The sequence below is a fragment of the Mesoplodon bidens genome (assembly GCF_964165515.1).
Source record: "Mesoplodon bidens genome assembly, chromosome: 2".
Classification (NCBI taxonomy): domain Eukaryota; kingdom Metazoa; phylum Chordata; class Mammalia; order Artiodactyla; family Ziphiidae; genus Mesoplodon; species Mesoplodon bidens.
The window spans coordinates 153,817,137-153,831,321 of record NC_138177.1 but is presented as its reverse complement, the minus strand read 5'-3'; the positions used below and the strand labels follow the sequence as shown (position 1 = coordinate 153,831,321).

The 14,185-nt window shown below is 40.8% G+C and overlaps 1 protein-coding gene across 3 annotated transcripts in view; it reads left to right on the top strand.

Annotated features, from left to right (window-relative positions):
* The first annotated feature begins 239 nt into the window (after nucleotides 1-239).
* The window catches only part of NFYC (nuclear transcription factor Y subunit gamma), a 64,098-nt gene continuing 50,152 nt past the window's right edge, over nucleotides 240-14,185 (top strand). The window contains exon 1 of one of the 3 annotated variants that reach the window (XM_081223903.1): nucleotides 240-375. The gene's annotated coding sequence lies outside the window, so the exon portion shown is untranslated. Of the gene's footprint in view, nucleotides 415-13,049; nucleotides 13,178-14,185 lie in introns of those variants that run through there. The other 2 variants (XM_081223902.1, XM_081223904.1) reach the window with 2 other exon arrangements.

The window sequence follows — 14,185 nt, the reverse complement described above, 5'->3', positions numbered from 1 at the left end:
TACACAAGTCACTACTAAACGCCTCCGGATCCCCCAAAGGGGGCGGGGTCAAAAGGTTCTCGCCTCTTAATCCGCCTCACCAAGTCATCGCCCCTTCTCAATTCTCGCGAGACTTCAGGCAACTAAGCTTCTGCGCATTAAAGACACTGGGAGTCGAAGCGCCGAGGGGAAGGGGGAGGGGAGGTGAGGGGGAGGGGGGAAACGGTGCAAACGGCGTGGCCGCCATCTTGTTTGTACCCCCGCTTCGCGCGCGCTCCGTTCTCCCTGACGCACGCTTCCCCCTCCCCTCCGCCGTGCCCAGGTCTCTGCATTGCCCGACTCCGCAGGAGCGTGGGGGCGGCTCCTGCTCTTCCTTGGACTTCTAAGCAGAGGCGTGTGAGTGTGCGGGAGCATCCGCGGGAGGAAGGGGGAGAGGTGAGCGGCGGCGGCGGGGGGAGGGGCGGCGCTTCCCGCCTTCGGCGGAGACCTCACTTCCCTCGCGCGGCTGCTGCTGTAGTTCGGTGCGGCCTGCCCGCCGCCATGTTGTGTTCTCGCCGTGCCCGCCGCTGTCGCCGCCGCTGCGCTCGTGGGGTCCGTACGCCTTGTCGGCCCGGCCCGCGGGCTTTCTCCCATTGGCGGAAGGCGACGGCGGGGGGGCTCGCTCGTGATTGGTCGGTGGCGGGGAGGCCGAGGACCTGGCACGTTATTGGTCGCGCTGGCTCTGGCCTAGGGGGTGATGAAGGAATCGGAGGCTGTTGGGATGCGCGCGTCTGGGGCTCTCTGGCTGCAGGGTGATGACCCCCTACGGCGCAGGCGTGGGGTGGAGGTTGGGGGCGAGCCTAGAGGCCTTAAAGGGGAAGAGTGGGAGATGGTCTGGCCAGTACTTCGCGGGTAGCCTGTGCATGGCCGGGAGTGGGAGGCACTCCAAATTCCAGAGTTACCCTCCATGGAACGTGCATGGCCGGTGATAGGGGCGTGCAAGCGCCAAGGGTGCCAGGTTTGGAAACACTGAAACCCGAGTTACAGGTTGAGAGGATCTTCGAGATCCAGGGGTGCTAGACTTGGAGTGTAACACAGGGAATGACCCTGATGTCCACGGATGCCAGGTCTGAGGGCATGGTATAGAAGAGGGCATCAGGGCCCTAGAGACATACCCGACGAACAATAGGATCAGATCAGGAATTTTGCTAGGGAGTCCCAGTTTTGAAACACTGAGGTTTTGGTGGAGCCCTGGAGTCCGTAGTTACCAGACCTGGACAGTGGTGTGAGGAGCAAATAAACAGACCCAGACTGAGAGAGGGTTTCTACTGGATGGGTGTACATGGTCTTAATAACTGAATGCCGAGCCTAGGAGGCACAGCATTAAGTAGTGACAGATCTATAGTAGTGAAAAAGTAGAAGCATTTTTGGAATTTTAGGATTTGGGGGTTATATTAAGAGAGTAGTTATAGATTATCGGGTCTCAGGACCATGCTGCTAGTTTTGAGATGTTCTACATGAAGTTTTACTGTTCTAGGAAAGATACAGTTCAGGGCTGAGTTTCCAAGTTTCCAAAGCTGCTCTTTTTAGCAAATATCAGATACTTGGCAATTATTTGTTTGAAAGGATATTGTTAGGTTCCTCTTTAGTGGAAGAGCGCTTGACAGAGATCCTGGATCTTGGCTCATTTATTTCCTTCTATATATGGCTAAAAAATACACCCACCTTCATACACACTTTTTTTTTTTTTTTTAAATAAGCAGCCGGGAACGAAAATAAGCTCGTGCATAGCTTCTTGCATCTTGTCTTAAGTTAGAGGACTTGTCAACTCTCTGTGGTTCATATTTCAAAAAGCTTTTGTTCTAATTGAGAGTTGTTAGAGTCAGCTTATTGGGGGTACCTTACTTTTCCATTGAATTGTGGTAACTTGGATTGTTCTACGTTTGCTCCTCCCAAGGTTTGGGGATCATGGAAACACATTTGTTAAACCTCTGTTTTCCTAATTTGTTTTTCCTTGTCTGTCTTAGGTGGTTCTTTCAGCTTTAGATAGATGTTACACTTCAGTTTTCATACCATTTTCAAGAAACTCCTGTGATTTTCACATGTCTCAGTTTTATGTGAATGCAACTGAATTTTCAAGAGAAAAGGGGAAAGTGGTAGAGGAAGGGAATTGATGTTTTGGAGCACATTTAACACATTTCCTGTTAGGTAGGCATTATCATCCCTATGTTGCAGATGAGAAAATTGAAGATCAGAGAGGTTAAGTAGCTTGTCCATTGTCACTCAGTGGTTGAGCTGGGATTCAAATCCAAGTTGCCTGATGTCAAAGCTTGTAGTTTTATCTACTATGCCATGCTATCAACATAAACCTGACTTGTCAAACTCCCAGGTAGTTTTATATTTCACAATGGATCATCTTTCTTTGACTTCTGGGTATTAGGAGTGTATTGAGTGGGGAATTTGAGTAAGAATTTGTATTTATTTGAATAATTACAAAAAGAATTTTTGTACTGTTCAAACCACAGAATGGTAACCATATAGATTATAATTTTTTCAACTAGGTATTTAAATTGTATCCCTTGGTTTCTATTGTGAAGGGAGGGATTTACAAAGTAAACTGCTGGAGTTTTTCTGAACCCAGGTAGATAATGGGGAAAATAGGTACAGAAAGCTTAAGAATCTGTATCTTTTAAAACCAGGCTTCAGAATGTTGCTGATGTAGTCTTTCTATATATGGAAATGATTAATGCCAAGCAGTGAGGAGCTACCAAGTGCATAGTGTAAAGAGCTCACTGGGGAGCTTTTTCAAACATCACCAGTTCTTTAGGATGTTTGTCCCCAAATACTGGGACCTATCTAAAAACCTAGTACCTTCTTCAAACTGTGGGGTGATCCTAGGATGTGCTTATCCTCAATGGTGTGTAAAATTAAAACTGGTTACAACAAAATATTTGCAATTCCAGTTTTGCATGGAAACCTTTAAATAATTCAGGTTTCAAGGGGAGACCAGTGAATTGGAAGTCTTAACTCCTTTGTGTCTTGATATGATTAGGTGAGGGTCTCCTCCCTCATGTTTGCAATTACATTGCAGTGTGAAAGATAGAGTCAAAAGTATGAGGGAAAACAGGGCTTGCTGTACATTTTGTACATTGGTCATCTCAGCTTCATTTGGCTTAGTCATTAAGTTAATCAAATATGAAGACTGTTATGGCATCCATAACTTAGTTTCTTTTTTAGCGAATCTGGTCGAGGTTATAAAATCAAGTGTATACATATAAATATCTTTTTTATTCAGCAAGCATTTCTTGGCGGTAGTTCTTCAGCACCAGTGACACTTTCATTCTACATTAGCCCATGTACATTCTGCATTAACCCAGGGCCAATTGCTGGGCCTTGTTATTGATATAATTTGGAACTGACCACCCTAGAAATCTTGAACTCCCAGGAGGTCTGAGTAGATCTGAGTTTATACTAAAACGTTGTGAACATCAGCTTTGTCTTCTAAGCAGAAATCATACTAATGCTTTGTACTTTACAGACTGTGTCTGTGTCATCTTATTTAATCCTTATAACAAATAATTGTTACTTCATTTGCTTACACATTTTCCATTTGGGCAAAACTGATTTATGACGCTAGAAAAGATTTAAGGTTCCTTATCGCCACTTACAGAGAAGGCAGAGTGAAATGTGGGACCATGGTAGGTGTCTTTTTGAGGCAGTTTTGAAATTCCCCTCTCTAACTTCTTAGATGAGAGGTACTGAGCCACTAAAGATATATGAATAAAATTCAGGAATGTCATAGTTACTGCCTTTTATTGAGTGCTTACATTGAACCAGCAAGGGTATAAATATATATATTATCCTCACACAGTATGGGATAGGTACTATTACCACCCTCATTTTTACATATGAGGAAACTGAGGAGTTGAGTAATTTGTTCAAGGTCACATAGCCAGTCAGTGGCAGAGCCCAGATTCAAACATAAGTCTGTAACTCTTAATTCTTACACAATTTGTGAAGCCCTTACTGTTAAACAGTGTTTTCTCTTTTTTAAAAAAATTATTTATTTATTTATTTATTTGGCTGCATTGGGTCTTAGTTGCGGCACACGGGATATTCATTGGGGCATACAGGATCTTTCGTTGCGGTTGCGAGGGCTCTCTAGTTGTGGGCTCTAGAGCCTGTGGGCTTAGCTGCCCCGCAGCATGCGGGATCTTAGTTCCCTGACTAGGGATCAAACCTGCATCCCTGGAAGAAGGCGGACTCTTAACCACTGGACCACCAGGGAAGTCCCTTAAACAGTGTTCTCTTGACACCATAGAATATGATGAGAAAAAGAAAAACTCTTACATCTTAGCTAGGGAAGTGACCTTTGGTTCTTTCGGGCACACCCTTTGTACTGAGGCCCTGAAGAGTGTGATGACCTTGATAAGGTCATTTCTATGTAAGGGCAGAGCCAAGTGTATGCCAGATTACTGGATTCCCAGGCTAGTGCTCATTCCACTGGACAGCATTTCCTCTCCTGTTGAAAGAATTGACTTGATGGCAGAGATGACTCTAAGGCACCTTTTGTATTTTGACAAGTTTGCCTCATTCACAGGAGGGAGAATAGCAGAGGACATTATTAAGGCCACAAATGACCTCCTTGAGGTTCATTCCAGCCTCAGGCATACAACCTAAGAAGAACATTCCTTAGCCAGCAAGTTGTTCTTTTCCATTCTATTTCTTGTGCTCACAGCAAACTGATTGTGAGTTATCTGATGTCTTACAGTCTCTCTTTTCATTTTGTTTATTCAGTTTTGCATGCATGCACTGTGACTAGTTAGGAAGGCTACAAGGTCATTTTAGTATTTTCCCACAGAGACTCAAAGCACCTAACATAATATTAGTAGATTAATTGTAGGAGGAAATGGATTTGAAATACTGTGGCCAAAAAGTGCCTTTGGGAGGGGCCAGTGTAGTTGCTGACCTTGGAGTCAGACCTGGGAAAGAATTCTGTCTCAGTAAGGTGTTTACCCTCCGTGGGGGGGCAGGTGGTCAGATTCTTAACCTGTCTGAGCCTTAGTTTCTTCCTTTGTAAAGTAATAGTTAATAATACCTATCTTATAGAGTACTTACTGAAAAATGAATACAGTAGCATATGGTAGGTGCCTGTCACTGAATGAACTTTAATAAGTGAGAGAACACATCACTTTCTTTTGAGAATAGCATAAAATCTGCCTGACAGCCAATTAGAGCTTGATGAGGAAGCTTTGTAATTATCTGCTCTGTTATGTACAGTAAGATTTCTGCATGGCGGGGGTGGGGGGGTGGGGGCGGTGGAGGGGGGAGCCACTTGACATGAAAGAAATAGTCTAATTTAGTTGTGCTGTTGTGGTTTAGGAGCTGATTGCTAGCGGACCGCTGCGAGGTCAGTATTACTTATGAATCCGCAAAGTCGTAAGATCATTTGTTTCAGGGTTAGGTTGTTTCCTGATCCCCTCTGTTAATCCCCAGGTGCTGAATGGTACTGATTCTGATGAGAAGAAAAAGTCTTCATATTTGCCAAAGAGCAATGATTATTGAAATCAGAACAACCGGTTTTATCATTTTGTCCGGGAAGGGACTTGCATTATAGTCATTTGAAACTTTTTCTAGTTATAGAAATAGTCAGTTGAAGTAGGACTGTCAGTTTGATTTGTAGTCACCTGGATAACATTTTCTTTGAAGTAAGCAGAAAGACAACATTGTGGAATGGTTCAGGAAAAAAATCTCCCTGCCTGCAGAAATTTTTGCCAGGTTGCAAAATTTGCTGCATCCTTCCCACACCTCTCCATGTTTTAGCAGTGATGTACCTGATAGCAGTGAGGTAACTTCTCTACTCATTTTCAGCATGGGAGTTGTATTTTCCATTTTGGTTTAAGTTCTTACTTGTCTGCAGGTGACGTTTAAATCCGTTGTACTTTCCTTTATACAGTGAGAGCTTTCTGATGGATAAACTTAAGGTGCAGTTTTTAGAGAGAGGGACTAGTCTAACCTTTGCATTTGAATGTTTCCAGTAGAATAGGTTTAAATTAAAGGTTCAAATCTTCATGTTCAAGGTATATAAGGTGTCCTATTTAAATGAACACCCTCATTTAAAATCAACAGTATATTGTTATAAATCAGATTCAAGAAGTATTCTTAAACGCATTCATGAATATGAGCTAAAATAGTGATCTTGAGCAGTGCTTCAGTAAATGCTTCAGTGACTCATAGGAAATGATACTGGAGCATAGAATATTTTATATCTTATCATTGGCTTAAATTTGTTAGAGTTACTGGAGGTTTTCAAAATCCCCTAATTACTGTTAACCCTGTCCTCAGGAGCTGCAAATTTTCCATTATCTATATGAAGTGAGATTCTTTGCCCAGTGTTAAGAAAACATATCCCCTCACCAGTGGCATGATCTGTCCATTTAAAAGAGAAAAAAGAAAGTACATACAATCTGTACAGTTGAACATTTTTGTCATTTTTAACTGTCTCAAAAACTATTATTGTACCCTGAAGGTAAGTAGCTTAGAATTTGCTCATTATCAAATGACGAAGTTGGGGCCTTTTTAAGAAGCAAAGCATACTCGGTTGGCAGTTATTTGAGAGGCACAGGATTGCTATTTATGGTGATATTTAATGTCATTTTCATTAAAAAGGGAAATGTCATAATGTGTGTAAAACTCCAACCATTTTTGAAGAATAAACTGACCATTCTCACCAGAATAGACTTGCCTGTGGTCTTCCTTTCATTCCACTAAAATTTGTAAGTGGCTTAGAGCAGCATTTCCCAAGCTGTTCCATTGAACATTAGTTCTTATACAATGCTAATAAGTGTCCTCTGGGGATGAAAAAAGGATCCTTGACAAAGTAATGGGCAATGTGAAATGCATTTGTTTTCTGCAGAGTTAGTATTGAGAATGTTTGTGCTCATATACCTTAACAACCCTTCAAGAGAAAGGATACATTATGCAGTGTTTCTCGAACTTATTTGGCCATGGAACCCTGTTTGTGAGAACACCTAATAAGCATTTCATGTTATGACTGGTGTGGAGTGGATCCCAGTTGAGCAATTCTGGTGTAAAGAGTTTATGAATAAAAAATGAATCCTTTTGTATAGGATTCATAGTTTGGCCAATAGTGGGAAGGGACTTTTCTGGGAACATATAAGATATGTTTCCAAACTAACATAGACTCTTAGGGATGCATGTGATTTCAAAGGCCATCTAGTCCCATTGCCAATAACAGTAATAATAGTAGCAGCCTCCATCTTTTGGAGCATTTGCTGTTCATCAGCCACTGTGTTGTCCTTTTACATGCATTATTAACTACTGGTCTCTCTAGAGTAGTTTACCATCCATTGGTCTTCATTTATGCTTTGGAAAATATAATTTATTTTTAAAAAACAAATAATTCAGAATTTATAATCCACTTATGGTCTCATATATTAGTTTACTTTATGGTCTCATATATTAGTTTACTTTATTCATTTATTTATTGAGCAGCCATTTACTGAGCACCAACACCATGTTCCTTATTCTAACGATGTTATCATTGCTCAGAATGTTTCTGGGACTTCTTTGGGGATTATCTTCAGAACATCTGTCAGATACTTTCAGATATGTGTCAACACACCTTTTTTTAAACCTTGAAGGTGATTTTGATTTGCTAAATAGCTAATAGTTGTTCAGAAGCAAGTCAGGTGAAAGATACGGGTCAGAAGTTACAATCTGGCAGCTCTCAATTTTCTTTGATCCGCTTATACGTTTTTATTTATTTTTATTTATTTATTTATTTATTTTTGCGGTACGCGGGCCTCTCACTGTTGTGGCCTCTCCCGTTGCGGAGCACAGGCTCCGGACGCGCAGGCTCAGCGGCCATGGCTCACGGACCTAGCCGCTCTGCGGCATATGGGATCTTCCCGGACCCGGGCAAGAACCCATGTCCCCTGCATCGGCAGGCGGACTCTCAACCGCTGCACCACCAGGGAAGCCCCGGCTTACACGTTTTTTAAAAAATTGAAACAAAATTGAAAATGAAAAGATTTAACATTAAAACAAACTGGTTTCCTTTTTCTTTTTTTTTTTTTTTTTAAACCAGACAAAATGATACTATTTATGAAGCCATTGCAAGGGTTCTGGAAGACATAATGAGGGTAGTGGCACAAGGAATGGGCATAATGGATGTTCTCTGTGATGCTATTTACAATATTTTAAAATTGAAGACATTGAAATTATTCAGTAATATGGAACTGATTAAAAAATTATATCCATTCAGTGGAATATCATTCAATTATTATAAATGATACAGGTCTATATTTGATAGGGAAAGTTACTCACATTATTTAAGTGAGACAAGATTACAAAATAGTTTGTATAGTATTTTTGTATGGTATTATCTAATATTGGGGGGACTAACTCAACCTCACATCTCATTTACATGAGAAAAACTTCTAAAAGTATAACCCAATATACTAATGCTGCTTGATTCTGGCTGCTTGGATTAAAGGTGTTCTTAAAAAAAAATACCCCAATCCCACTAACTTATAACAACATAAGTGCAAAACAAACTGCTATATACATTCATCTCATCAGCTTAATATATAATAAGGCACACAACAAATTTAATAGTCAAATGAATATGGCTTCGTTTCCCCATCTGAACATATGAGAAGTTCATTTTTCTCTAGAGATTCTCTTCTATGATATTTCCTGGGACCCACAGGTTTGCTTACTAGTCCAAAAGGGTCGGTTAAGGACACCATCAATAAAATGTTCACGCCGCTGAAGAGCCCAGTTTCTTTGCTTCTCTTTTTGCTTCTGTTGGAATACAGTGTAACCTCCAAGATCAGGTAATCTGGGGTACTGAGCAAGACTTTGTCCTTGGCAGGAATTGTCATGGTGGTTGAGGCCAACTTCTGCCATAACTCTCGTTCTTTAGTCATTCTTCAGGATGCTATATCAGGAGTTATGCTAGCATCAACTTTTTGTGTCCAGGATCTGGCTTTTGCTTCTTTTATTGAATCTGAAGCTCTTACCGCAGTGGACCAGCATTCTTCCATAGCCGTCATCAGTTGGAGCTCAGTAGTAGCTGCCTCCTACCACCCCCACCATTGGCTGTGCCGCATCGCTTGTGGGATCCTTGACCAGGGATCGAACCCAGGGCCCTGGCAGTTAAAGCGCCGAGTCCTAACTACTGGACCACCGGGGAATTCCTCAGTAGCTGCCCCTTTAGATGAGACATGCACTCTTCAGTTTTCATCAGCCCCCACTACTCCCTGTTATTTCATTGACACTATGGCTAAGGTCAGGTGTGATTTATATCTCTGTACTGAGCACTGAGGATATATGTAGATATAAATAAGACACAGTTGCTGCCTTCCTCTGGTAATAGAGACATGGTAAAACCTAATTATATGATAGGTGCTATAGTCAAGTGTATATTTAAATATTAATTGAATACCTACCACATGCTAGGTATTAATGCTGAGTGCTTTAACTCACTTAAGCCTCAACACTTCTGTGAGTTGGTGTTATTTTTTCATTTTACATGAAGAAAATGAAATGTTACTTGTTTCATTTTACACAAGAAGTGAGCTCAGAGATGGTTAAGTAACTTGGCCCAGGTCATACAGCTAGTAAGTAGGTAATTGTGATTCAAAATCAATTTCCTGACTAAGCGCATCAATTCCCACCCTTCCTTCTTTGGGAGCATTAAAGCTTGACCCATGTAACCACATGCACTCGTTTTGTCTCAGGGTGTTTATTAGGGCAAGATGATGCAGTTGTCTGGTGTAGAGGGCTGTTGAGATGCAGGACTGGGGAAGAATATGAGTTAGAATCTCAGAGATCCAATGAGCCTCTTAGTCCACAGTAATGACAAGCTAGAGAAAGCTATCCTAAGTGAGAGTGCCAGGTGGAAATTGTAGGATAATTTGAGTTATCTTCCCACTAGTGGCTTGAATTCTACTAAGGTGACTGTTGATGAGAAATAGGGGTTCAAGTGTTTTTCTTGCAAACTGCCAAGAACTAATAAAAAGTTATGCCAAAGACCTTCACAAAGTATCAAGAGACATATTTGGTTTAATCTGGTACATCAAAAGCAGAGTCAAAGGGTAGGCTTTTGGAACAATAACCAGACTTGAGCCAGGATTGGTGGTGAAAGGCACGGATTTCCGGCATAAAAACTGGGGAAGAGTTTTAGTAGCAGCTGGGAAGTCCTCCTATACTGCCCTTTATGGCTCAGGAGTTTCTTTCTGCAGGGTTGCAGGGTATGCTGGAGATGGAAGAGAGACATTGCTTTGTGGTAGCTTTGGGGCCCTAAGGAGCTAGGACTTTCTGAATCTTAACCGCTGCGTAAAACAAGGAATTTGGATTGGATGACCTTAAGTAGTTTACTTTTTTTTTCAATGCTTATTCAGACACAGTACAGTATACTTTATATATGCTGGCTCATTTAATCCTTACAGTGGCTCTATGATATAGATGGTGATATCCATATATTAAGATGAGGAAACTGAGGCTCAGGGTTAGCCCAGTGTCATACAGTTAATAAGTAGAGGAATCAGAATTTGAAACTAGCTCTGCCTGATTTCCAAGTGTTTATTGTTTTGCCGTAGTGACACTAATTAATGATCAGTGATGTGAACATGTTTTCCATATTCCTGTGCCTCCCACCCTTCAAAGGAGCTTCTTTGCTTCCTTGCAGCTGACTTGACCCCCAGTGTTATGAGGTTAAGAGAGGCTCTAGTGTGAATAAGGCACACAACTGGCCTGTTGGCTTTCTGCCTTCTCTTCCGAGGCTGGTAGCTTATTCAGAAGCTGTGATCTAAACTTTTCAGAAAAGAACCACAATACCTGTAACTCTGTGTAGCTTCAGGAATCATCCAACAGTGCACCCTGTTAGCATAACTAAGCTCTTATTTAGATGCCATAGTGAAATTGCCATGCAATACCTTAATATTTTAATGTATAGTGTTTTTAATGATTTAGTTGTTTCAAGTCCTTATAAATTATACAAGTGATTTGATACTGGTTAAATGTTTCTAGTAGTTTAGTAATAAAGTTTGTATCAACTTATAGAGTGCTGTTTGTCAGATACTTAGCTAGATCTCTAACCAACATATCAAATTAAACAGTCAAATTTGTAATTTTTAAATTAGTGAAGTTCGGTGTAATGATTTATACATACAGTCAGCCTCTATCTGTGAATGCTGAACTCAGATACAGAGGGCCAACAGTATTACACCATTTAATATAAGGGACTTGATCATCCTTAGATTTTGGTAAATGCAGGGGTCCTGGAACCAGTTCCCCAAAGATACCAATGAAGGACTGTATGTGACACCTAAGAATTTCCTTGGATGTGCCCTGAGGTGCTCCATGTTTTGGTACGCAGTGTAGTGCCATGGGAAGAGTACCACCCTAAATGAGACATGAGTTTGACTCCTAGATGAATGGCTAGGGGCCAGTTGCTTAACTTCTCTGCACCTCACTCTTTCTCGAAGAGAAGTTCATATGGCAAAGTGATTGGACAGTCTGCCTTGCTTCTATTTCAGGGACCTGCTGGATCTCTGCATACGCCTATAATGACCTCTCATGTAAGATCAACCAAGGTTTTTCTAGAAAAGGTCTCATCTACCTGGCAAAACAGTTGTGTTGTTTAGTCCTGGGATACTTTGATGAGAGGAAGCAGATATAAGGAGATTGTTAAAGGCCTCAGGTGAGATGTTTCTACTTGAATATTAAAAAAAAATATTAACTGATTTTCACCGTATTAGGAGGCTCCTCTTAAAACCTAAACAGTTGGCCCACAATCCATAAACAAGTCTTTGACTGCCACTGGTTAAACTTCAGCACCCCAGAATGTCTTCAGTAACCACGATACTTATAATCTCTCTTGAGATGACCCCTGCTGCTTGTTCTTGAAAATGTGGTAGAAAAGTTTATCTTCTATGATATCGAAACTCTGTTATATTAAAAGCTAATCAGCAACATTTTATAACCACCCTAAATAAATTAATCTATCAAACTATATTGTGTTTTAAACAATATATTCACTGATGTTCACTCATCTTTGCCAATTTTTTTCCCCTTTATCATTATATTTCCCTCTTGGGTTCCTGGTAGACTTTTTGAAAATGCCACTGTCCCTGTCACTAACTTCATACATTATCCCAGAATTTTCCTATTTAGATTAGTTTGTATTTCAAAATAAAGTGATTTGTCGTGGTATTAATGTGTGCTTTTAAAATTACCATGGACATAATGATAGATGCCTTTTCAGAAATCTTGCAAACTATTGTATGACCATTGATATCACTCTTTGTTACTTTAAAGAAGCTGTATTTTCTTTGGTGACATTGGATTTAGCCCACCCAGTTTTCTTTTTCTTCTTCTGTTAACGCTTAACAGAAAACTGAAGATAGTTAAGTCACAACTTTCCGACCTTGTGCACATTGCTTCTCTGGTTTACTGCCATAGGATACTGTAGCAGTATCTTACAGACATCTTTGATGGCCAATCAGCAGCAGTTAAATTACCTTAAATTTTTTAAATGGAACTCTGACAGCCAATAAGAAATCCTTTGGGTGGGAACTGTAACAACCCTTTCGCATGATTTTAAGAACAATTCTAAATTTTCAGTATCTTCTGTTTTGGAAGCACATGTGGTCCTAGTGCATGTGCTGTGTACATTTGCCAGGCATTTTGAAGCCTTAAGTTCCTCGTAGTTTGAAGTCTGGATCTGACCCCTGTTCTGCTTCTCAAGGTAACTTTAAAACAGGAAGTGTACAAAGGAGGTAACTGATGACGTGATCAGCCAATCATGGTTTTGTGTTCTTAGCTGATAAAGCAGCTCAGCCAATGGGACCACTCTGGAGGCAAGGTTTGGTGTCAAATAGCATGCTAGATTGAATGCCTTTGACTGTTAAAGTGGAAGGAGGCTGCAGGGCTTCATTGGAGCCTCGGAGTTTTTCACTGAGGCAGGGGTCAGCTGAAAGACAAAGAAAAATGGCGAATAGTTTGCTGGGGGGTGGGGGGACAGCTGTTCGGGTTTTCACTGGAGTGGACATTCCAGACTCAGGTTTCTGCATCTCCTGCTGCCTTTTGTTTCCTCCGTCCTTTTTTGGGGGGGAGGGATAGGAGTGACTTAAATTCTCCCTGTCCGAGGAGATATAAATAACTACATGTAAAATTAATGCAGTTCCCGGTAAGTTTAATTCTTTGTTTTGTGTTAAAATGGTAGAAACTGTTTAGCTTCAGAGAGTGTAGACAAGTTGCACTGTTTCAGAAAATGGCCACTTTACATTCCATGCATACCTTTTGGTGCACCTAGAATACCTTGCTCTGTTTAGATTTTGCATGCCCTTCAACTAGGATTTCTTTTCCTAGTTGAGTATTGAGTAGAGCAGGTACATGAAGAAAGGCTAATCATTTTTCAGGGGCACACAGAAGCAAAGCACTTTCTCTTTGCATTCGGTAAACTTATCTGTTTTCCAAATAATTTTCCTTTGTTCAAGTGCACTGAAGCTTTCCTACAGAATAAGCTGAGTTGTTTTAAGACTCTTTCTGTTTCCATGCACTTTGTTGACATTTGTGTTTTCAGAGGTGGAAGCAACACCATTGCTGTTCTAAATTCGTGTGAAAATATGATTTGCACTGATGCAGGTTCTAGTGGTAAAGGCCCACATGCCAGTATGAAATTCTCCCATAACTTTCTTGATTTACCTGTCTGCTTCTAGATTCTAATAAGTACCGATTAATTAACAATCTTTGTTTTAAAATGCACATTTTAGCTTATAATGCTGGTTAGAAACATCTCCACTATATTGGCAGTGACAAGAGCAGATCTTTTTCTGCCAGTTTCACACATTTTGTCAGGTGTTGATTTGGTTCCTTTAAATGATGTGAGCAAAATGCTTTTCATTTTCTATGTGAAATCTTTGAAATCCTAATTTACCTGCAGTTTGTGAATAGTAAAGTTGAGAGTACAGGCACCCTGTCTTTTGCCCTTGGTATTTTTTTCCCCTCTTTAGGGATATGAAACTAATGTAGGTTGCTGGCTAATCGGTAACCAGCCTATTCTTGTGAATAGTGAAATCTTCTATGCCGGGTACTAAGATCTATAATACACTTGATTTGAAAAAGCAGTTCTCTGTTTTCTTTTTATTTGCAAATATGGAATGAAGGTCATTGGAACATTTCTGCAGCAGACTCA